Here is a 22,817-nt window from a genome sequence, read left to right on the forward strand (position 1 = left end):
CCTTGACCGGAATTGAACCTGGGACCCTTCAGTCCTCAGGCCGACGCTCTATCCACTGAGCCAAACCGGTTAGGGCGCAGGCTAATTTTTAAGTTGATAATTTTGTATGGCCCTTGAATGATGTTTTAAATATCCAAATGGCCCTTGGCAGAATAAAGATTCCCCACTGCTGCTTTACTTCAAGCAGCTTCAGCATTCACCAGCTTGAGCATCAGGGACCGCAAACAGGTCTGGATTCACTGTCGCCTTTTCCATTTACATACCTGGTTCTCTCTTCCTATCTCAAAAATAAACCTTGTAATGATGTCACCCCACCCCCACTCCTGCTTTCCCTGCTGGAGTTGACACGCCCACTGGAGCAGCCCACCTGTCACCAGTGCACACCTCAGTCCACAGGGGTGTGTCATTAATATGTTGCAGCTGATGCCTCCCTCTGAAAACGGTGATTGTCGCCTTGGTGACTCACACAGAGCTTGCCAGCTCAGGCTCTGGAATCCCTACATCTATCTTCAAGTCTCAGGTCTTCCACCTTACCACTTTGCTGTTTGTAGTTAATTAAGTTAGCATTAATCAAGACCCAGGTGAGGAGCAGTAAGGTAATATTTTGCCTTAATATACATAATCTGATTAATTTTCATAGAGTACAGCATTTCTCAAAATATACAGCTGCTGCTTGCCAAAACCGGTTTGGCTCAGTGGATAGAGCGTCAGCCTGCGGACTGAAAGGTCCCAGGTTCGATTCCGGTCAAGGGCATGTAACTTGGTTGCGGGCGCATCCCCAGTAGGAGGTGTGCAAGAGGCAGCTGATCGATGTTTCTCTCTCATTGATGTTTCTAACTCTCTATCCCTCTTCCTTCCTCTCTGTAAAAAATCAATAAAATATATTTAAAAAAAATACAGCTGCTGAATTAGAGTGAAAATTCTAGATATTTGCTTTAACCTATCGTTGCACTTGGGATCAGGGAGCTTTCTGCATTCCTATACCAAGTCACCTGTTTGAGAATAAGACAGTCAGGTTTTTGAATTTGAATTGTTTTGTAGCAAAGCAAATTGCTGACAAAACTGGGCCAGGGTATGCCTTTTGGGGTCAACACTTTGTATTTTGTATCATTTTTTTCAGATTTGAAGAATGCTTCTTTTTTCACCCAGGGAAGGTTGTATCAGATATTGCATTAAGTAGTTGGAAGATTTTGGGGTTGGGGTGGTGGAATCAACAGAAAAAAGTTGCCAATTATGGCCCTGGCTGGGTAGGTCAGTTGGTCATCCCATATGCCAAGGTTGTGGGCTTATTCCCTGGTCAGGGCACATACAAGAATCAACCACTGTGGGGGGAGGAGTGGGGAGAATCAACCAATAAATGCATAAATAAGTGGAACAACCAACAGATGTTTCTCTCCCTTTTCTCTCTCTCAAATCAATAAAAAAATAGTTGCCAATTATGTGTGGAACTTAACACAAAATTAAGATGTACTGTTTTGAACTCGGTGAGGAGAAGCATATAGTAGAAAAACAATTGTTTTTCTAAAACTTGTTCTACATTAAGTGTTTTTCAAGTTTGAGGTCAAGAGCAATCATGGGTCGAAATTATATTGATTCTCTTTTGAAAAATGAAATAGAGCCCTAGCCGGTTTGGCTCAGTGGATAGAGCATCCGCCTAAGGACTGAAGGGTCTCAGGTTCCATTCCTGTCAAGGGCACATGCCTGAGTTGCGGCTTGATCCCCAGTTGGGGGCGTGCAGGAGGCAGCCAATCAATGATTCTCTCTCATCATTGATGTTTCTATCTCTCTCTCCCCTTCCTTCCTCTCTGAAATCAATAAAAATATATTTTTAAAAAATGAAATAGAAAATATCAGAGTACACCCTGGTCCGTGTGGCTCAGTTGGTTGAGCATCCTCCCATTCATGGGAAGCACTCCCGTTCGATTCCCCATCAGGGAGCCTACAGGAGGCAACAATCTATATCTCTCTCTCACATTGATGCTTCTCTCTCTCTCTCCCTCTTCCTTTTTAAAGATCAATTTTAAAAATGTCATAAACATATATTTAAAAAGTATCAGAGTGTATTGCAAGTGGTAAAGGTTTAGTTGGTGGAACTTTTTAATTGTATGAATATGTATTAGGATGGATTATAAAAACACCATTATTTAGGAGACTAGATGTCTCATCATAAATTATTTGTGTTAACATGGGGAAAAGAAACATGAAAAGGGCCTGCCTTTTATGGCAATTCTTCAGAACCTGATCTTGACATTGAGAGGCTTCTTGTAATATTATATTTTCCCTATTGAAATTATGTTCTGCTTTATGTAGTTTAATATCTCCAAAGGCCCTGCTCTCTCAAGTTCACCTGTGTTTCACGTGTTTCCTTCATGTCACTGAGAGGGAAGGGTGCAGATTTGCTTTCTTGGCGGGGGGCGAGGGGCTGGGAGTGGGGAGGGTAACCTTCTCCCAAAGGCACTGGGGCGTATTGAGAGGTAACTGGAGAGGGAGCGCAGCCATCCCCAAGTGTCTAGAAGTGGATGGGTCTGGAGCTTACTTCGTAGAACTCTACTGCGATGGAAAAGTGATGCTTAGTCGATCCCTAGAGGGGAGCTTCTTTGTGACGACTCCGCAGGGGAGGCATTCTGACCTCGGTTTTCAGAAGCAGCAGAGTTGCTGGAGGTCGCGCAGCTCAGCTGAAGTGAGGTCAGCAGTGGGTGCGTCGCGAGCGCGTCGTGAGTCAGCCCTGGGCGCGGCCGGCTGGCTCTGCGGTGGGTGAACTAGCCGCCACCCCTCGATCCTGCACTGGGAGCCTGCCGGGGCCCGCGTGGGAAACCAAACCCCTGAGCGCGGTTCGGAGGTCGTTGCTTCCGGGGGCGGAGCCAGCATTACCCCGCCTCCCGACCACGCCCTTTACCCAGACCCCGCCCCTGGCTGCTTAGCCCCGCCCAGCCGGGCGCGGGCGGGCGGGCGGCGTCGCCTTTAAGAGCTCCCCGGTGTTTTGGGGGCCGCGGGCCGGGCGCGCTGACCTGGTGCGCATGTCCCGGGCGGTGACGCCGGCGCCGGGCTCCATGTGTGCGGCCGAGGGGCGCATTATCTGGCCGGCGGCGCGGGCGGTCGGACCGGCGGAGCGTGCGCCGCGGGCCCGGGCGGCTCCACAGGCGGAACGAGAGCGCGTGGCCCGGCGCCCCCGGTCCCTCGGCCGCCCGGCCCCGCGGGCGCCCCCGCCCCTCGGCCCCACGATCCCGCGAACCTGCGCGCTGCCCTAGGGCCCGGCCGGCCCGCGGCCCGGTAAGTTCCGGACCAAACTTGCTGGGGGCCGGGGGTTGGGGGCCGGGGCCAGGGGCGCCCAGGGGAGTCTGGAGTGGCGGGAGCGGCGCGTACCAGACAGGGTCTGGGGGTCGTGAGAGACCCCCGCGTGAGCGTGAAAAAGTGAGGGCGAGTGAGTTCTACTCCTTGTATTCCGGGAGCGTCTTTCTCGTGCTGCCCTGGAAAGTTCCGCGCCCTGTCGCCGCTCGGGCACGTGGGGGCCGGGCGGGGGTCTGGGCAAATCGCGGTGTCGCCCAGTACCTCCTGCGTTTTCACCAGAGCCAGGGAGAGACCGGGCCGCGAGGCGCTGCTTCTGAGCGGCCCGGACTGGCGGGTTGGTCGGGGTGGCAGGCGGGAGGCACGTGGGTGCGAGGGGCGGGGGACGGGCGGGACGTGGGGGTCCCAGGCTTGCTGGGCCCGGCCGCGGCGCTGGACCCCGTGGCGGCGACGGCGGCGGATCCCGTGTCAGAATAAGAGTCCCCGCGCGCCCACGCCTGTAGGGCTGGCCCTCAACCCTCCCCCCCTCCGCTCTCGCCCTTCCTGCCTGACCCCCGGGAGTTGCAGGATCCTTCCCCTCTCTGCTTCAGCCTTTCACCCGGCCCTACTCTTTAAATTTGCCTCACCATAGGCAGTGGTTGTATTGAGTCCTTTTTTCCCCCACCTGGAATGGGTCTGCATCAGTGACTAGATAGCAGCAGCTGTCCTTTTAAAGGGATTATTGCCAAGAATCGGAATTGATCACTTCAACGAGGAAGGGCTTATGGGCAGGGCCTCAGCCTAGCGTAACTTGGTGTGTGAGCACACAGGGACCCAGAAATGAATGGGAACACTTGAGTGCATGTTTCTGCTCTATCCTGGTACTTTTTCAGGGATTGCTTGATTTTGTGTATCTGACCCAAGGTCTTTAGGTGTGTAGTTCATCCTTATCTAAAGAGCTTTGGATTCTTTAGATCAAAGTCCGGGTGAGTCACTTGAGCCTTTTTCTCTGTTCCTCACCCTTTTAGTTCTTTAAGTTTTCTTGGAGTTCACAGTGCTTATTAAGTCTCTGTATGTCTGTTTCCCACAGTGACACCTTCTGGCTGTGGCAGCACAGAGAACCTGACCGATGGACAGACTTCTGTGCATTTGCTTCAGTCTTGCTGATACTCTTTTTCTTCTTTCTTGTGGTAGCTATTACAAATTTTATTTTAAGTTAGATTATGTGAAATAACGTTTGCTGGCACCTGATCAGTATTAGTGATTCATATGGTAAGATCAGTAGCTTGTTAGACCTGACAGCAAGCTATGGAGGAGGGCTAATAGATAACACTAGCCTCCAGATTTGAGTGCTTACTGTATGCTGAGGTCAGTGCACAGAAATCTTCAGTACCTGTAACAATCTGATGAGGAGGAGGCAGTATAGTCCTCTCTTTACAGGTGAGGAAACTGAGGCTCCCTTGAGTGGTGGAAAGGCAGAGCTGGGCTTGAACTTGCTGTGTGGGGCACCAGAACCCAGGAATGTTTAATTTGCAAATCCAGTGTGTGAGCATTTTCTGGGAGCTTTTAAAACACAAGTTCATTTACTTGTCCAGGCTCCAGTGCACCCCTACTTGGAAGTATGGGATGACTTGGTGACACCATTTTAGTCATGCTTTGTCCTCAGAGTTACCAGCTGGTCTTTAAGGAGCTAAACGGAAGAGCCACCTCTTTGCATTCACTTCCTCAGCTTCCAGCTCAGGAAAGGTGGCCCTTTTCTAAAGGAAGCAGTTTAGAATGAGAATTTTGAGAGTGATTTGCTAGACTCTCATCTCACTCCCTCGTAGTCCTTTATCTTTCATCCTTTATTCCTCCCCCAAGATTCTGAAGCTAGTTTTTATAGAGAACTGTCTTTCTTCTTGGTTATTGTATAGAGAATGGATGTTTCTTTTTTTTTTTTTTTTTTAAATATATTTTATTGATATTTTACAGAGAGGAAGGGAGAGGGATAGAGAGCTAGAAACATCGATGAGAGAGAAACATCGATCAGTTGCCTCCTGCACACCTCCCACTGGGGATGTGCCCGCAACCAAGGTACATGCCCTTGACCGGAATCGAACCCGGGACCCTTCAGTCCGCAGGCCGACGCTCTATCCACTGAGCCAAACCGGTTTTTGGCTGGATGTTTCTTTATTACTGGTTTGGATGCATTGTTATTTCCACTTAGATGACATCATTTTTTTAAATGTCAAGTCATCTCTATTAATGCAGTATCACTTGGGAGATCCTACATTCTTATATTTTGATAGTGAGGAAAGAAATACTACTACTCTTGGTAGAAATCTGTAAGGATTTGTACCAAAAAGTCAACAACAAAATCTCTTGATTAGGGTTAGTTTTTTTTAAACTTTTTGGTATCTACTTTTTATGATTTTTTTTAAAGAATAAAATAAGGAACATCTAAAAAAAAGAAGGAACATCTTTTGAAAAATAAAACAATTTTCAGCTCTTCAGTAGCTTCTCTCATTTGTTTTGCATCATTTTGTGAATTTCTGGCATTGCAAATAGTGATTTCTGGGTTGATTTATTCAATAAGTATGGTGTGTATACCGCGCTCCAGCACTGTGCTAAGAATCTTTGCTTAGTGGAGTTTATGGTGAGGTTAGTGGGAGAGGAATCATAATCTCATGAATGTGGGGAAACTTAACAAGGGCCAAGGAGAAGACTCCATGATCTTATGAACACACACACACGTACACGTACATGTGAGGGAGATGGGATGGGCTGAGTGGGTCTGGGATTTACCTTGAGACCAGGGAGACTCCATTGAAGAGGATAAGGAGGGAGCGAAGGGCCATGTGGTACAGTGAGTCTCACAACCAGGACATCATTGGGCCTTAAGTAGCAGACAACTGAAGGATGCTCCTGAATGACATGAGTGGGAAGATAACAAAACTATTAGAAAGTTGGCATTTTCTTGGGAGAAAATTAAGAATGACTTGCCGAGTCTTGAATATACTAATTCTCAACAGAAACAAAAATATAATGAATGACCTTACCACTGAATTAAGTTAAGGATTTTCATTGTGCTACCAGGGGTGGGCAAACTTTTTTTTTTTTTTTTTAAATATATTTTATTGATTTTTTACAGAGAGGAAGGGAGAGGGATAGAGAGCCAGAAACATCAATGAGAGAGAAACATTTATCAGCTGCCTCCTGCACACCCCCTACTGGGGATGTGCCCGCAACCAAGGTACATGCCCTTGACTGGAATCGAACCCGGGACCCTTCAGTCCCCAGGCCGACGCTCTATCCACTGAGCCAAACCCGTCAGGGCAGGGGTGGGCAAACTTTTTGACTCGAGGGCCACAATGGGTTCTTAAACTGGACCGGAGGGCCAGAACAAAAGCATGGATGGAGTGTTTGTGTGAACTAATATAAATTCAAAGTAAAGGAGCGGAGCGGAGGGGAGAGCAAGAGAACCCTCCGCTCTTTCGGCTCTGCGGGCCGGATAGAACAGCCCAATGGGCCACGGCTGTAGCTAACCTCTAAAAGAGGCAACTCGATTGCTTTTCTAGAGAAATACCTGCTTGGACTTCAGTGTTTCTGTGTCATCAATTGAAATGGCCAAGGCTATTTTCCATAGATGGTTTTCTCCCTGGTATTTGAGTTAATTTATGCTCGTAGAAAACTAGGAAGATTATGAAACAGGCAAGTTGTCCTGGGTAATAGAGCATCTCTGGGATTTCCTTGCTATGTCGGGTCGGGAAGTGCAGCAGAACCAGAAGAACGAGTTGGCAGTGTTATAGTTTGAGGCTTACAGAATTGTGCTGCCTGCTAATGTGGTTGATTGTTAGAATGGATGCTCTTGAGTTATCTGAACTCTTTTTAGGAGGTTAGACCATCTGGTCTTAGATTGCTATTCTTTGAGGTGTAATGGTACTTATTTTTATTTTATTTATTTACTTTAAAATACATTTTTATTGATTTCAGAGAGGAAGGGAGAGGGTGAGAGAGAGAATCCTCCCTCTGGGGATCGAGCCCACAATCTGGGCATGTGCCATTGACCTGAATTGAACCTGGGACCCTCCAGTCCACAGGCTGATGCTCTATCCCCTGAACCAAACCAACTAGGGCTTTATTTTATTTTTTTGTTGTTAATCCTCACCTGAGGATATTTTTTCCATTGATTTTTCAGAGGGAGTGGAAGGAAAGAAGGAAGGGGGGGAGAGAAGTGAGAGAGAAACATCAATGTGAGAGAGACACATTGAATCTCTAGCTTCTTAACATGCTTCCTAACAACATGTACCTGGGTTGCAAGTACAATACCTGGCCCTGGTCAGGACACATGCCTTTGACCAGGAATCCAACCAGCAACACTTTGGTGCACAGGCCAGTTCTCTAACCACTGAGTAACGCCGGCCAGGAGTAATGAAATTTATTTGTGCTAACTGCAAATCTACATCTCTGACTTGAATTAGGAAGGCAGAGTGTTAAGAAGCTAGAAATTTAAAAAGACAGAGGACCTGAAGTGGTGGAACGAGGTGAAAATAGTGTTTTTGGAAACAAAAGTACCAGATGGGGACATACCCTGCACACATGTGGATTCTGACAGATGTGATCCAGGACTTTTTTTTTTTTAAGTATACTAGAGGCCCGGTGCACAAAATTCACGCATGGGTGTGGTCCCTAGGCCTGGCCAGCTATTGAAGCATGAGCATCTGGTATGGAAGAGCAGGTCCCAGCTGACCTCTGGGCAGCACTAAGGCCCCTGCATGCCCCACTCTGCCTGAGTCACGGCGCCCGAGTCCCCACACGGAGATGTTGTGAGCATAGCTGGACACTGTGGGCCTCTGGGCCGCCCAGTGGTGCCGCACGGAAGCCAGGCGGGCATCATGCTCTCTCCTGGCCGGCTTCACAGACCAACCAGCTCCTGCGCTAACTGAAACCCACAGGGAGCCTGACCCTCTGTGGTTCCAGTTTGCCCTGAAGAGGCTGTGTAGGTGTGGGGTGGGCTCCTTGTGGGAGCTAAGCTTGAGCCCTGGTGTCCCAGGTGAAGGGTAGCAGGGGGAGTGAGAGCAAGCTCTGCGGACACCCTACATTCTCACTGCACCTTCATCCCTGTCACCCACGCCCCCAGGTAGCTAGCTAGAGGTCGCGGCGCATCTCCGATGCCCACCATGTTCTGTGCCACCTCCTGGTGGTCAGCGCATGTCATAGCGAGTGGTCGAACTCCTGCCTGAGGGGACAATTTGCATATTAGGCTTTATTATATAGGATAGGGTTTTTAAAAAATATATTTTATTGATTTTTTACAGAGAGGAAGGGAGAGGAATAGAGAGTTAGAAACATCGATCAGCTGCCTCCTGCTGAGTATGTGCCTGCAACCAAGGTACATGCCCTTGACCGGAATAGAACCTGGGACCCTTGAGTCCGCAGGCTGATGCTCTATCCACTGAGCTAAACTGGTTAGGGCTAGGATAGGATTTTTATTGATTTCGGAGAGAGAGAGGGAGGGAGAGAGAAATAGAAACATCAATGATGAGAGAATCATTTATCGGCTGCCTCCTACACACCCATCACTGGGGATCGAGCTGCAAGCCAAGCATGTGCCCTGACCCAGGAATTGAACCATGACCTCCTGGTTCAAAGGTCAATGCTCAACCACTGAGCCATGCTGGCTGGGCGATCCAGGACTTTTAGTCAAGAGGAATGTCCTTCTCTCTTTCTAGACTGTATTTGTGACCTCTTTGTCTGATGAAAATGTAGGTTAGTTTTTCAAAAGACAAAGGAATTTAATAGAGTATCTGCAGTAGCCTTTGGAAGTGGCTGGGAATCCTTCAAAGTGGGGAAAAGGATCCTTGCAGTTTCTCAGTGCTTTGCACCCACTTTCTCCATCCTCATAAATGTACCCCTGTTTCACAGGTGAATTTGTCAGGCACCTTGCTTTCCTGTTCTCCTGATACCCAATTCTTGGGGTTATCTGAAAGGACGAGACTTGATATCTGAGATACAGAAAAGCTAACATCTGAGATAGAAGGAACTGGCAGGGGGTGGCCAGTGCCCCAAAGTGGACTCCCAGCAAGTTGAGGCAGGAGTTTGGGGGAATGTTTGAGGTTGTAGGACTTTATGGCTACTTGGTGCAACTGTAGCTGGGGTCCAGAAGGGAGAGGCAGCACTGGATTGGAGAGAAAGTTTCCACTTGTTTGAGGTTGAAGAATCCTTCAGCTGGTACTTCTGCAGCTCGTCTCCAGAGTTCTCATCACCTGACCTGCTTTGCTGATCAGATCTTTTGGTTCAACCTTCAAACTTAATTTAGTCTAAATGGGGTGATGCCTTTGAACACACTTTAAAAAGTACTGCTGTAGCCTTAGCCGGTTTGGCTCAGTGGGTAGAGCGTTGGCCTGTGGACCAAGGGTCCTGGATTTGATTCCGGTCAAGGGCATGTACCTTGGTTGCAGGCTTCTCCCCAACCCGGGCCCTGGTCGGGGGTGGGTGCAGGAGGCAACCAATTGATGTGTTTTGCTCACAGCGATATTTCTCTGTCTTTCCCTCCCTTCCACTCTGTCTGAAAATCAATGGAAAAATATCCTCAGGTGAGGATAAAAAAGAAAAAGAAAAAAGTACCACTGTAATATAGTGGCCAACCAGGTCCTGGTGCCAGGGATACCTCTCATGAATAGTGCTGCCTGCTGTTTGCCAGGTGAGGCTTTGGGCCTCTTCCCAGGCAGCAGGTCCCTGTAGCAGCATACTAGGCTAGCCCTGGCTTTACCTCAGAGAGGTTGGGTGTGAGCTTCGCTCAGCCACTTCCTAGTGATGTGACCTTGCTGAACCTTGTCCTCTCCCATTTCAAAAAAGGGGGTGGTATTGTCTATCTTGAATGGCTGAGTTGGGAGTGAGCTGATAAATGGAAGGGCTTAGCATAGTGCCTAGTGTGTGCACCTGCTCAAGAAATTGGAGTTTAGTGAGTGTATCATTATGACTAGAACAGATGAGGAAGAGAACAAAAGCATTAAGGACCACGCTGTTTCTCTCATATGGAGCATCTTCAAACTCGTGGGACAAACTGTCACTGTCTGCTGTGTGCCCCTTGGAGTCACAGCCTGTCCACCTTCTAGATGGAAGAAGGCGAAGTCCCCTACAGAGGGTGACATTGCCAGTGTCATCTTGTTGTTTGTTATTTTATAGCTGGGACTTGTCTCCAGCCTTTCTGATTTCAGACTTTGCATGTTTTTCCTGCTAGCCTCAGAGATACGGAATTGCTGGGTTTGTGGAGCTTCCCCAGGGGAAAGGAGGCAGTCCTTTCATGGCTCTGTGCTTGCTGAACCCCACTTCTGACTTTCAGAGACAGCTCCTCCATCTGTGTGATGGGAAGATGTTTACCAGGCATATCTGTCATGGGGTCTTGCCTTTGAGAACCAAGAGGGGCCCCTACATCTCTGGCTTTATCCCTGAGTGGATTCTCGTCAGGGATGGGAATGGCTTGCCTGATGGTGCATGCAGTGGCAAATGGGAGGTTCCTGCCTACATCCTGTCCAGCTCTCTAGCTGGCTTGGGGAATGAACAGATTTGTCACTAACTACAGCTTACCACTCTTCAGCCTTGGGTGGGCCTCCTGGCCATCTGACTTCAGATGGGGGACTGTATCTATCACCTCATAGGGGAGGCCATCTGACTTCAGATGGGGGACTGTATCTATCCTCATAGGATAACTGAGGATAAGGAGTCAGGGATATACAAACCCCTACTCCTCCATTCACCTCTGAGACAAAATCCTCTTCCCAGGTGACAACTACTCAATGACCACAGCTCAGTTATGCACAATGAAACAGATTTGAGGAGCTAGATTTTCTTCATAAAAAAATCCTAACAACCTAACAGTTTGGAGGTGGGAGCTCATTGTAAGGAGATCTTATCTAAAAAGTCATCATATTATCTCAAAGTAATGTGAAAAACCCCATGGCCTTAAATTTGCATATAATCCAGCATAATAACATTTCCTTCAGTTCTAATTGTTTTGTGCAATGAGACCTTGAGTCAGTGGCGCTACACTTTACTCAACACATTCTTTTTAAACATTAATAAAAATTGATTAGAGAGAGAAACATTGATTTGTTCCACTTAGTTATGCATTAATTGGTTTATTCTTATATGTGCCCTGACTGGGGATTGAACCCCCAACCTTGGCATATCAGGATGATGCTCTAACCCAGTGGTCGGCAAACTCATTAGTCAACAGAGCCAAATATCAACAGTACAATGATTGAAATTTCTTTTGAGAGCCAAATTTTTTCAACTTAAACTTCTAATGCCACTTCTTCAAAATAGACTTGCCCAGGCTGTGGTATTTTGTGGAAGAGCCACACTCAAAGGGGCCAAAGAGCTGCATGTGGCTCGCGAGCCGCGGTTTGCCAACCACTGCTCTAACCAACTGAGCTACCCAGCCAGGGCCAATACATTCTTACCTTGGAGGCAGCTGCTCATCATGACCTTGGAGGTGAGCAGGTTTCAGGCAGAGTCACTTGAGTTTCCAGTTGGTGAATTTTTGTGGCAGTGACAACAGATTGTTTAGTTTTCTCGTGTTTTTTTGGGCCTGTTTGAAAACGTTGCTGCCACAACCTTTATTCACGTCCTCAAAGGAAACAAATTTTCCACAATTGCACAGCGATTTGGGGTAAGTAGGAGCATGGCAAACTGAATTCTTGATTTGAAGGTATTGGTTGAGTCACCCCAAACCTGTGATGTTCTCAGGACTTTTTTACCATTGACAGAATATCTGAACTTCATTTTCTGTTGCCTCATGTATTATTCTTGTGCATTTAAAGGGTTAATGCCCACCCCCTTAATGGCAGTGGTTCTTTCAGAAGATTCTATAGTCAGATCCCTTCCTGGGTGGGATTCTCCTATACCCACTGGGATTCTGGGAGATTTTAGGGTTTGATTAGTGTTTTCCTTAACGCTTTTGTTTGATTAACTGACTGACCTCAGCAATTTGTTTGTGGGTCATAGTTGTCTGTCTCCCCAAACCTTTACAATTCCTGTTATTATTAAGGTGTTTTTTTTCCCCTTCTTTCTAACCCAGGCAACAGTTCTTGATGCTGAATTTTGGGGAGGAAGTGGAGAGCGTCAGGTGTCAATGGTAGGAGTTGCCTGGTTTGCTTTTGACTTTTCTTGGGTAAAGATATTAATGTACTGAATCTGGGTTGAAATGTAATTGCGGCCTTACTGCCAATTTATATTTGTCAGGCAGGGCATTAGAAATGTAACTATTTTTGGTCCTTGGGCAGCAACAACTTTAGGATTCACCTTGACTAGCTTGCCTTCTGTGTGCAGTTATGCTGTGTGCCCACCATGCAGCACACAGACTTCATTCAAGATGAGTGGGGGAGTCCTTGATATTACACACACACTGGAAACTGAGGTTCTCGAGAGAAGTGGCCTTTCCCCAGCTGACTTGCAGAAGGGAGGGGAGCATAGATAATAGTTCTCTGTTCCGCCGAAACCGGTTTGGCTCAGTGGATAGAGCGTCGGCCTGCGGACTGAAGGGTCCCAGGTTCGATTCCGGTCAAGGGCACGTACCTTGGTTGCGGGCACATCCCTAGTAGGAGGTGTGCAGGAGGCAGCTGATCGATGTTTCTCTCTCATCGATGTTTCTAACTCTCTATCCCTCTCTCTCTCTTCCACTCTGTAAAAAATCAATAAAAATATATTTAAAAAAAAAAATAACAATAGATAGTACTTTGGTACCTTTAAAAAAAAAAAAATAGTTCTCTGTTCCCTCCTGAAGCTACCCTGGTCCGACCTGTTATCTTTTCTTCTATTTTTTAATTTTTTTTTTTTTTTTGTTAATCCTCGCCCGAGGACATTTTCCATTAATTTTTAGGGAGAGTAGAAGAGAGAGGGAAAGACAGAGGGAAAGATCAATGTGAGAGAAACACATCAATTGGTTGCCTCCTGCATGAGCCCAGACCAGGGCCTGGGCCGGGGAGGAGCCTGCAACCAAAGTACATGCCCTTGACTGGAATCGAACCTGGGATCCTTTGGTCCGCAGGCCAACACTCTATCCACTGAGCCAAACCGGCTAGGGCTGACCTGTCATCTTTTCTTCATGGCTTGGTTAGTTTTTTGTTTTTTTTTAAAATATATTTTATTGATTTTTTACAGAGAGGAAGGAAGAGGGATAGAGAGCTAGAAACATCGATGAGAGAGAAACATCGATCAGCTGCCTCCTGCACACCTCCCACTGGGGATGTGCCCGCAACCAATGTACATGCCCTTGACTGGAATCGAACCCGGGACCCTTCAGTCCACAGGCCGACGCTCTATCCACCGAGCCAAACTGGTTTTGGCGGTTAGTTTTGTTTTAGGTTCCTCTTCCCTTTATTTATGTAGGTCCATTGGCAGGTTTCCTTTTTGAGCCCAGGTCATCATGGTGTGAGGATGGGATGGGACACAGGGAGGAAGAACGTGGCTGCTTTTTTTTTTTTGGAATTGACTGGGTGATGGCTTTCCATTTTAAGAGCATAAAAACTGCTTTTCCTGTCTATTAAAACAAGTAATGACAGTTTCTTGGATAGATATCCTTCAGGTGATATGCTGGTGGCCATTTCAAAATCCTTAAAAGCAAGGGAGAGGGCTTTGTTGCTCTGCAAAGGATACTGGCTGGTTCTAGAACAGTGCAACCTGCCTGCTAAAAAGCGTTTTCAGGAAGGTTATTTGCTGTATATCTTTTATATCTGTGGGAGTCTGTTCTGGCTGCTGGAGTGGTCTTTAAACCCTGTCACAGGACTGGTTAGAGGGGTTGAAAATGTTTTGTTTGGAGGAGAGAAGATTGGGGGTAAGGGATGGCTAGAGTTTCCAGGAGGCCTGTTGGTGAGTCAGGATCTCAGCTCAGGATTGAATGGAAGGCCTTTCCTGTTGCCGGAGCCATCATGCACCTGCTCACCCCCTCAGGGAGTGTGGAAGGGGTTCCTGTTACTTTCCAGAGATAATATTAGGTGACCCTGCCACAAAAGGCAACAGAAGTAAACAGGTCATTACCTGGGGTAGGAACTCGGCATTGGGTGAACAGCTCAGAGACTTGCACTCACCTTCTGTAAAGTTTGAGATGGCAGGAGCTTGTTCATTTTGTTGCCTTGGTTAATTACAGAAGGGAAAAGGAAACAAATTGCTTAGAAAAATTAGGGTAACTTTGATTTGTTTAACCAGCCTTCTGAGTCTGTGAACCACTGTTGTTTTTTTAAGTTATTTTAAAAAGTTAAGGCCCTGGCCCAGTAGCTCAGGATTGTGGTCCTGATACACCCAAGGTTCCGTGTTCTGTCCCAGCTTAGGTTACATACAAGAATCAACCAATGAATGCATAAATAAGTGGAATAAATCAATATATATTTCTCTCTCTCTCTCTCTCTCTCTCTCTTTTTAAAGTTAACTGTTGACATTTAAGAGCATAAGATACTCTGGTCAGTACCCCATGGAGTGAAATGCAGTGCTGGCTTCTCATCACTACATGGTGAAATTACCAGAGCAGATGGGTTGCTGGTAGTGGGATTCTCTAATTCAGAGCTTCCTAGTCTGTAGGCTGGGATGGGAGTGGTGAAGAGATATCCTTGAAGCCAGGTGGCCCCAGCCCCTGAGCCTGAGTAGCCTTGTTTTACTCTATTGTGTTGTGCAAATACCATATGTGTTACATGCCATGACATGAGACAGATATACATCTGATCTGTGTCTGTTCCCTGTCCCATCCATCATCTCCTCCCACCTCCACTGTTCTGAGAAGACATAGGATTTTCTTGGACCCAGAGGGTTTACTGCTCTTATGAAGAAGGTGCATGACATTGGTCCGTTCATGGAAGGGTGAAGTTGGCAGATCACCCTTCCAGACCCCAGGTTTATAGAAAGTCTAGTGGGAAAGAAAGTTGCTGAATGCAGGTTGTTCTGATTATTGTTGATCTTAAATGGAAAGCTGCTTATACTTCGTCCTAAAAGCATGGAGACCCCTGATGTTTCTGGAGAGAAGAATGTCAACTTGAATTGGCCAGGGAAGCCAGTCAGGAAAAAAGGGCATTGATAAAAGGCAGGCATGAGCTAATACAGTCTTGAATTTGCCTGACGAGGAATAAAAAGCAGGAACAGGTGCTGGAGACATTGTGTAGGTAGATTGGGTGGGGACTAATTGGATACCAGGGGATGAGGACAGATCATCTGTATTTTAAAAAAAATATATATTTTTATTGATTTCAGAGAGGAAGGGAGAGGGAGTGAGAGATAGAAACTTCAATGATGAGAGAGAATCACTGATCGTCTGCCTCCTGCATGCCCCACACTGGGGATTGAGCCCGCAATCCGGGCATGTGCCCTTGACCGGAATCGAACCTGGGACCCTTCAGTCCACAGGCCGATGCTCTATCCCTTAGGCCAAACCGGCTAGGGCCAGGTCATCTGTTTATTCAACAACTGGGGTAGCCTTCCTGCTTAGGCTGTTCTGTGCTTCTGGGGTCCAGTGATGGGTGAGATGGCCCGTTCCTGTCCCCGGGGATCTAAGGCCACATGGAGAGACAAGGTAGGGTGCCCTGAGAGAGCGGGAGGGTGGGCAGGACCACATCTCAGAGGTGGCAGCTGAGTGACACAGAGCCCCTAGATTGTAGATCTTTGATTTCAATGGTACTGAATTTGAGTAAAGGTGAGGTGAGCTGGGTTCTGGAGAGGTGGTTCTAGGTTGTGACTACTACTGCATGGAAGAAGTGGGTGTTGGTAAGGCAGCCCAACTTGTGGTCCTGCAGGGCCACTCTCTGCTTCTCTGGTTTGGGAGGACGTAGTGGTTGGAGGTGTGGAGGCCCTGTGTGATTGTCAGGACTCTTAGGGCATGTCTATTAGGGGCATATCTGTGATCCTGTTGGATGGCTGTGGGCTCTGGGGCCAGATGCAGAACTTGACCTGTCCTTGCATCATCTCCCCAAACTAAGTGCTTTGTGTTAGGTGAGAGAGCAATAAATGATAGATGGGTGAGAGAATAAAATATCCAAGAGACTATCTCTTATATGTAGGAAAAGTTTGTTCTGCGCTCTGCTCCCAGGAGTGAAGTAGTGATGAATGAATGGAAATTAGAGGGACACAGCCCTTAACGTAGTCTGATAAAGACCTTTGTAGCAATTAAAGGGACCAGGAAGAAGCTCGATATGATTCCAGTGCCCTGGGAGCTAGTTGGTAACCCACATTTTCTAGATTCTGAGAATTTTCCAGCTTGAGATTCTGGATACTTTTCCAGAAAGACCATGAGTGATTAAGATGCTTCTCTGAAATATCCACATGAACTATTCCAACAGCTGATGCTTCCTGGTTTGAGAAATTTTCCTTGTTTCATGCATTGCTCAAATGTTTTCAAATCTTGGCTCTTTTGGCAGAGTCCAGGGGAGAAGATAGGTGAGTGTCTTGCCAAGTGATGACACTGGTTTTGAGAGTGGGAAGGGGTTGTGGTCACAGGAAGGAAAGGGGCCTTGGGAATTTGGCAATTGAGAGAAAATGACTTGGGTCAGAGAGTGGCACCTGGCTGGTGATGACCACGATGTCATCAGGGTCCTGATTTTGAACTTGGGGGTGGCAGTGAGGAATAGGGTGAGTTGGGTAAGGGCAGCAGCCTGGTGTCCCATATGAAAGCTGAGAGGGCTGGAATTTGCCCTGCCTAGTGTAGTTGCCCACCTGGAAGTCCTGCCTTCGGGGCCTGGGCTGTCCCCTGCTCCCTGTGTCCTCTGCCATCCTCAAATTCTCCTTGCTTTGTTAGTGACCAGGGGAACCAGTCCTCTTCCCTTTGGTCTATGTCTGCTCTGTTCACTGCCTTACATGGGTGAAGGCTGTGCTGCTTGAACAGAAGAAAGGAAGTCCACTGGATGCTGGCTTGTACAATGAGGCTCAGTCCTCTAGAACAGCAGTCGCCAACCTTTCGGACCTCACGGACCACCACCAGTGGTCCACCGCTGCTCCAAAGGTTTCCTTAAACCAGTGGTCGGCAACCTTTTGGACCTCGTGGACCACCAGTTGGCGACTGTTGCCCTAGAACAGTGGTCGGCAAACTCATTAGTCAACAGAGCCAAATATCAACAGTACAACGATTGAAATTTCTTTTGAGAGCCAAATTTTTTAAACTTCTAACGCCACTTCTTCAAAATAGACTCGCCCAGGCCGTGGTATTTTGTGGAAGAGCCACACTCAAGGAAGGGGCCAAAGAGCCACATGTGGCTCGCGAGCCGCAGTTTGCTGACCACGGCCCTAGAAGGTTTCCCAGCAATTCAGTAAAGGATTGTTAGTGTGCTCTCAGAACAGGAATGGGGGTGTGGGTGGGGTTGCTGATCTTTGCTCTAGGAAGTTTTCCCTAGAGCATTGGGAAAGATTCAGCCCAAGGATGGACTCAGAGTCAGACTGTTCTAGAGTTACAGTGGTTCAGATTTGAGTCTGGACCTAGGAGTGGCGAACCTGAGTCTGAATCCCCATTTTACTTCTTAACCCTGTGACCTTGTCCAATTACCTTGACCTCTCAGCCCCAGCTTTCTTACCTGTCAAGTGTGGGCATCAGTGACAGTCCTCTGTGTGAAGTGTGGGTAATAGTGGCAGTCCCTTTTCTGAAGTGTGAGTGACGGGGCAGTCCCTTGTGTGAAATGTAGGTGACATTGGTAGTACCCCATGTGAAGTGTGGATAACATTGGCAGTACCTGTTCTGTGGTTATGGGGATTAAATGAAATCAGGCATGTAAAGTGCTGGCATGGTGCCTGACACCAAATAAAGAATTCAGTAATTGTCAGCACTTTTCTTGGGAACCAATTCTTTTTTCATCATGTTTAATAAAGATGATTCTTTTGATGTCCCTAAAGTTGTCCTCAGTGTGCTTTTTCTGTAGCAGTTTGAATTTGTGTGCCCAGTGGTAGCTTTCTCAACAAAGAGTCAGGAATTCCCCTCCAGCCCCACGAAAATATGATGAGCACTCAGGAGTCCTGGACCATGGAGAGAGCAGAGCTCCCTCCCTGGCAGTAGTGTCACGAGGGTGTTGGAGACAGACCTGCAGGGCCTGAGTCTCTCAGGCTGAATCTTGGGTCTATGTGAGGCTGCTGAAGGCAGAGCAGAGCAGAGCAGTGGTGGGATGGCCTGGGAGGAGGCATGAGGGTCAATATCAAGGCTGGCCCAGTAAAGACTTAGGTGAGTGAATGCCCCTGCTTTGTCTCCCTTATGGCCTCTTTCCTCCTGGCCCCTGCCTGTCTTGCAGCCTCTGTGCAGGAAGGGCTGGTGGCCTGGGACCCTGGGTGACTTCCCAGGAGATGTCTTGCTTGGGATTGGGTTGTCCCAGTAGGATTGTGCTTTAGAGACACTGGAGTGAGGTGGACTTTGTGGGCTGCTTGGGAACTTGACCCCACTTAAGACATTGTTTCTCTGGGATATGCAGTCTGTGTTCTCAACAACCAACAGAAGTGCACCTTTGCACGGGAGACAAAGTATCTGCTGGCCCTGTCTGCTGGAGAGGAGCCTGACCTATGCAGTCACTCTGGTGTGTGCACGTGGAAGAACAACATTCCAGTTTGTGTTGGATGTGGACTTTGTGTGGCCTAGTTCTGCCTTTTGTGGGGGTCCCCAGTTTTTGGGTAAGTCTCAAATGCAGGCCAAGTCCCACTGAGGTCATAGCCCAGGCCAGTGGTCGGCAAACTGCGGCTCGCGAGCCACCTGCGGCTCTTTGGCCCCTTGAGTGTGACTTCTTCCACAAAATACCACGGCCTGGGCAAGTCTATTTTGAAGAAGTGGCGTTAGAAGAAGTTTATGTTTAAAAAATTTGGCTCTCAAAAGAAATTTCAATCGTTGTACTGTTGATATTTGGCTCTGTTGACTAATGAGTTTGCCGACCACTGGCCCAGGCCTGCATGGCCCTTGCAGATTTCTTCAGGTCTTCTTATTTTAAGGCACAGATTCAAGTGACCTTTGCATTGCATCTCATAACACATTAGTTTTCGTACTAAAACCTCCTACCAGCAAGGTAAACTCCTGACTTGAGGGAGAAGCAGCAAGCAAGTTGCAAGACTCTCACCTTCTTGCCATCGCATCCTGGAAGGCAGGCCCTTCACTCTCCCTAAAGCTTCTGTGGGGAAGTTTGGTTTTTGCTGTCTTGCTCCTCTTAGACCAGCTTTCTCCAGGGGTTTGATTCCCCAGCGAAGTTTCCTTCCTGTGTGCTTCTTAGATGCTGGCTCTTTGGACACATCAAGCAAAACTCCCTCCAGCTGACAGAGCCCTGGGTCTGTTTGGCACCTCCTGTGAGGGTTACATGATGGGAAGTGTCCATGCAGGGTTCTAGAAAGCTCTAATAGCTGAGAGAAGCCAGGTGTAGCCCATTTTCACCTCCATCTGGGCCTCATTTTACCCTGGGGGTTAGGGGTGATGAGCACAGTTGGAGGTTCTGTGAACACCCTCCCCGAGGAACACCTCTTTTCTGGTACCTTCTGTTGTTTTTATTGTCAGGAAGTTATGATATCTGTTTATATCGTTTCTCAGTCCTTAGTGTGTGTAGAATAAGCCATGATTTTACTCCTGGATGTTGCCATTTGTTAATGATTTCTTTACACTTTGCAGCATTTTAGTCAGTCACATGGTTTTTGGCATTACTGTTGTGCTTCATCAGTTTGCAGTAGTAATGAAGCCTCTGAGTCTTGGAACCAGCTTGTTGGCCTGGACCTTGCTGTGAGGCTTCAGGACCCCTTGGGCCAACTATGTGGCCTCAGTCAAGGCCATCAGTGCTGTGGTGTGTTTGGTGGACAGCTCCTGCCACAACTGAGAAATTAATAGATGGTGTTGACTCTTTGACCTGGCCCCTAAATGGTCAAAGAAACAGAATTCTGCTTTTTAGGGAAGCTTGGTTGGTCAGATGGTTATAGGTTATTATTTGAAGGCCCAGTGTCAGACTGGATTTCTAGAATTCCACCAAGTCCTTGCTCCTGTTCAAAACTTGGCTCCGGGGCATCTGGAAAGTTTGTAAGTAGATGACACTGGCTGCTATCTACTTGGGTGCTCACTAGCTGCTCTGAATTTGGATCTAGGCAGATCCTTTAGTGATCCAGAAACTACCAGCTTCAATAGATTTCAGTCACTCATTCCCGGTCTCCTGTTACCAGCCTGAGGATGAGACCTTTCTTTGAGATGAAGGCAGAGGCTCCAGATCTTTCAAGGGTTAGAGGTGAGACCTCCTGTTTACCTTCCTTCAGAGAGATTTTTGCCTTCCTGTCTGCTATTGCTAACTGATCAAAATAATCTTATCTTGAATATTGCTGGGATAAATTCTGTGAACTACTCTGGGTAGATTTTGTTTGTATTCCAGGACCATGAATTTTTTTTCCCTCTAGCCTAAGCTGGAGGTCTTCATTTGTATACAGTGGGGCTGCCCCAGAATGCTGCTCTCTCTGGGTGCTCTTGAACAACAAACAGTTTTCTCTTTTCCTTTCCAAAGAAAAATATTCTGGAAAGGATGTGTGTTGCACCTACTGGAGGTACAAGATTGTGTGCCGGATCTAGCTGTTTATGCACCAGGACTGCCTGTTTGAAGATGGCTTAGCAATGGTCTCCATGCTGCTCCTCAGAAGACTTTGGGGATTCCTTGGTCTTTGCCCCCTCATGAATATGCGGATCAGGTTTGGTCCCTTATTGTCAACAAATGAGAAAGTGACTTTAATGGATGCTGTTTTTACTACATGGAGATGTTCAGGTGGTGTAGCTTTGCTTCTGCTCTCATGGCACACATAGCCCTGTGGCTGCGTGATCCTGGTTGAGGCAGCAAATGGCGCTTATGGCCAAGGCCATAGAGGCAGCATAGGACACCCTGTCCATTGGTAAAAGAAGGATTCTTCTTGCCTTTCCAGGAGGTTACCTGTGTGATAAGGTGTTGCTTCTTTAAAAACAAACTCAAGAAAACTTGCCACAAGAATAGAATGACTGGAGGACTTACTTCTTGACATAAAAATAAGCATAACCAGCTATGAAGCTATGAGATGCCATACAACATGGAGGTCCCCTGGATGGTGTCTCTTGGGAGGGAAGCTGGATGCTGTTGGAACCTCCTTTGGACACAGGCTACAATGGAGGCGATTTCTGCAGGTGGGGCTTTTTGTGATCCTCCCAAACTTTTCTGTTTTGACTAGTCCTGGAGACTCGGCTACTCTCCCCCAACCTCCCCCCTTCCCTTGTTAGTTGTCTCAGGAGGGCTCGCATGTTTTGCAGTCACAGGTCATTCAGGGACATGTATGTTTGCAAAGGAGACTGCTTGCTTGCCCAAATCAAACTAGGCAGAGAACCCCAGACTATCATTTTTGCTCCCTTATTCTTATTTTCTTCAGGAGCAGTTGATCAGAGATAATTGGGGTGCTGTGGGCTTTCCTGTTTGAAACGATGAGCAATGAAATGCCCTTCCTCTGTGGGTGGATACCTTGTGTGGGGTCCCTTGGTGTTAATGTTTTCTGTGCAGCATCCTTGGACTTGGTTCTGCCTCACAAGATAGGTGGGCTTGGTGCTACCTTTCAAAGAGAAATATTCTGCAAAGTATGTGGGGAGCACCTGCCAGAGGTATGAGATTGCACAGGGGATCTAGCTGTTAATGCACCAGGGGGATGCAGTGTTTTCCTTTTCAGTGATGTGGATTGGTAGGTGGGCTATTTGGGCTAGTTGTCGAGCTCTCTCTTGTTTAGAGTTTACATGTTGTAAGTTCAGGGCTTAGTCCCCTGGTGGACCTGTATAGGGTCCCATATCTAGCCCAGGTGCTCCAGGGAATAGGTTTGGGTTGAACTGTGATGTCTCTGGCTTCCACTTTTAGGAAAAGTTTGTGCACAAGACAAGTTTGTCATCTTTACTGTCCACCTGAGCACTTTTTAAATCCCTGGTTTATGGCTGTGAGATGGGGCTAGGAAAGGAGTGTCCAGGGAGACAGAGTGCTGTGGGATGTAAGAGCTGGGGTGAGACAGGCGTACTTGCAGTGCATCCAAGGTATAACATTTGGCATTGATCTATCTCACCATTCTGAGTCTTTTCAGTGCCACTGTCTTATTGTGCAATTTATTTGGGGAGTGGTGGAAAGCACTGGTTGATAGTGGAGGATGTTAGGGACATGGCTAGTCTGGGAAGCAGGATTCTAGAGCCATTTTGGTTGTGGGTATACCAGGGCTTTTTCCATGGGCTTTGTTCTGTACATACTTTGGCCCCAAAGAATTAAAATGTGTGTGGTTCTACCTTGAAGAGATATTGTACTAAATGAAATAAGCTAGACACAAAGGGACAGATACTGTGTGATCCCACTTATATGCGGTCCTAAGGTAGTCAAATTCATAGAGGCAGAAAGTGGAATGTAGAGTGCCAGGGGCTAGGGCTGAGGGGTTGGGGAGTTAGTGTTAATGGGGACAGTTTCAGTTTTGCAAGATGAAAATGTCTGGAGATGAACTGGTGGGGATGGTTGCACAACATTGTGAATGAACTTAACATCACTGAACTATACCAGTGGTCGGCAAACTCATTAGTCAACAGAGTCAAATATCAACAGTACAACGATTGAAATTTCTTTTGAGAG

The 22,817-nt window shown here is 47.3% G+C and overlaps 1 protein-coding gene across 7 annotated transcripts in view; it reads left to right on the plus strand.

The window, feature by feature from the left end:
- GATAD2A (GATA zinc finger domain containing 2A) overlaps positions 1 to 22,817 on the plus strand; it is a 111,542-nt gene that overhangs the window by 14,183 nt on the left and 74,542 nt on the right. For 2 of the 7 annotated variants that reach the window (XM_080676946.1, XM_080676941.1), the window contains exon 1: positions 2,995 to 3,270. The exons of 2 other annotated variants lie outside the window; for them this stretch is intronic. The gene's annotated coding sequence lies outside the window, so the exon portion shown is untranslated. Of the gene's footprint in view, positions 1 to 2,994; positions 3,271 to 4,354; positions 4,455 to 12,325; positions 12,383 to 22,817 lie in introns of those variants that run through there. 3 more of the 7 variants (XM_080676944.1, XM_080676943.1, XM_080676947.1) reach the window with 3 other exon arrangements.

Source organism: Plecotus auritus, assembly GCF_963455305.1.
Source record: "Plecotus auritus genome assembly, chromosome: 6".
Lineage (NCBI taxonomy): Eukaryota > Metazoa > Chordata > Mammalia > Chiroptera > Vespertilionidae > Plecotus > Plecotus auritus.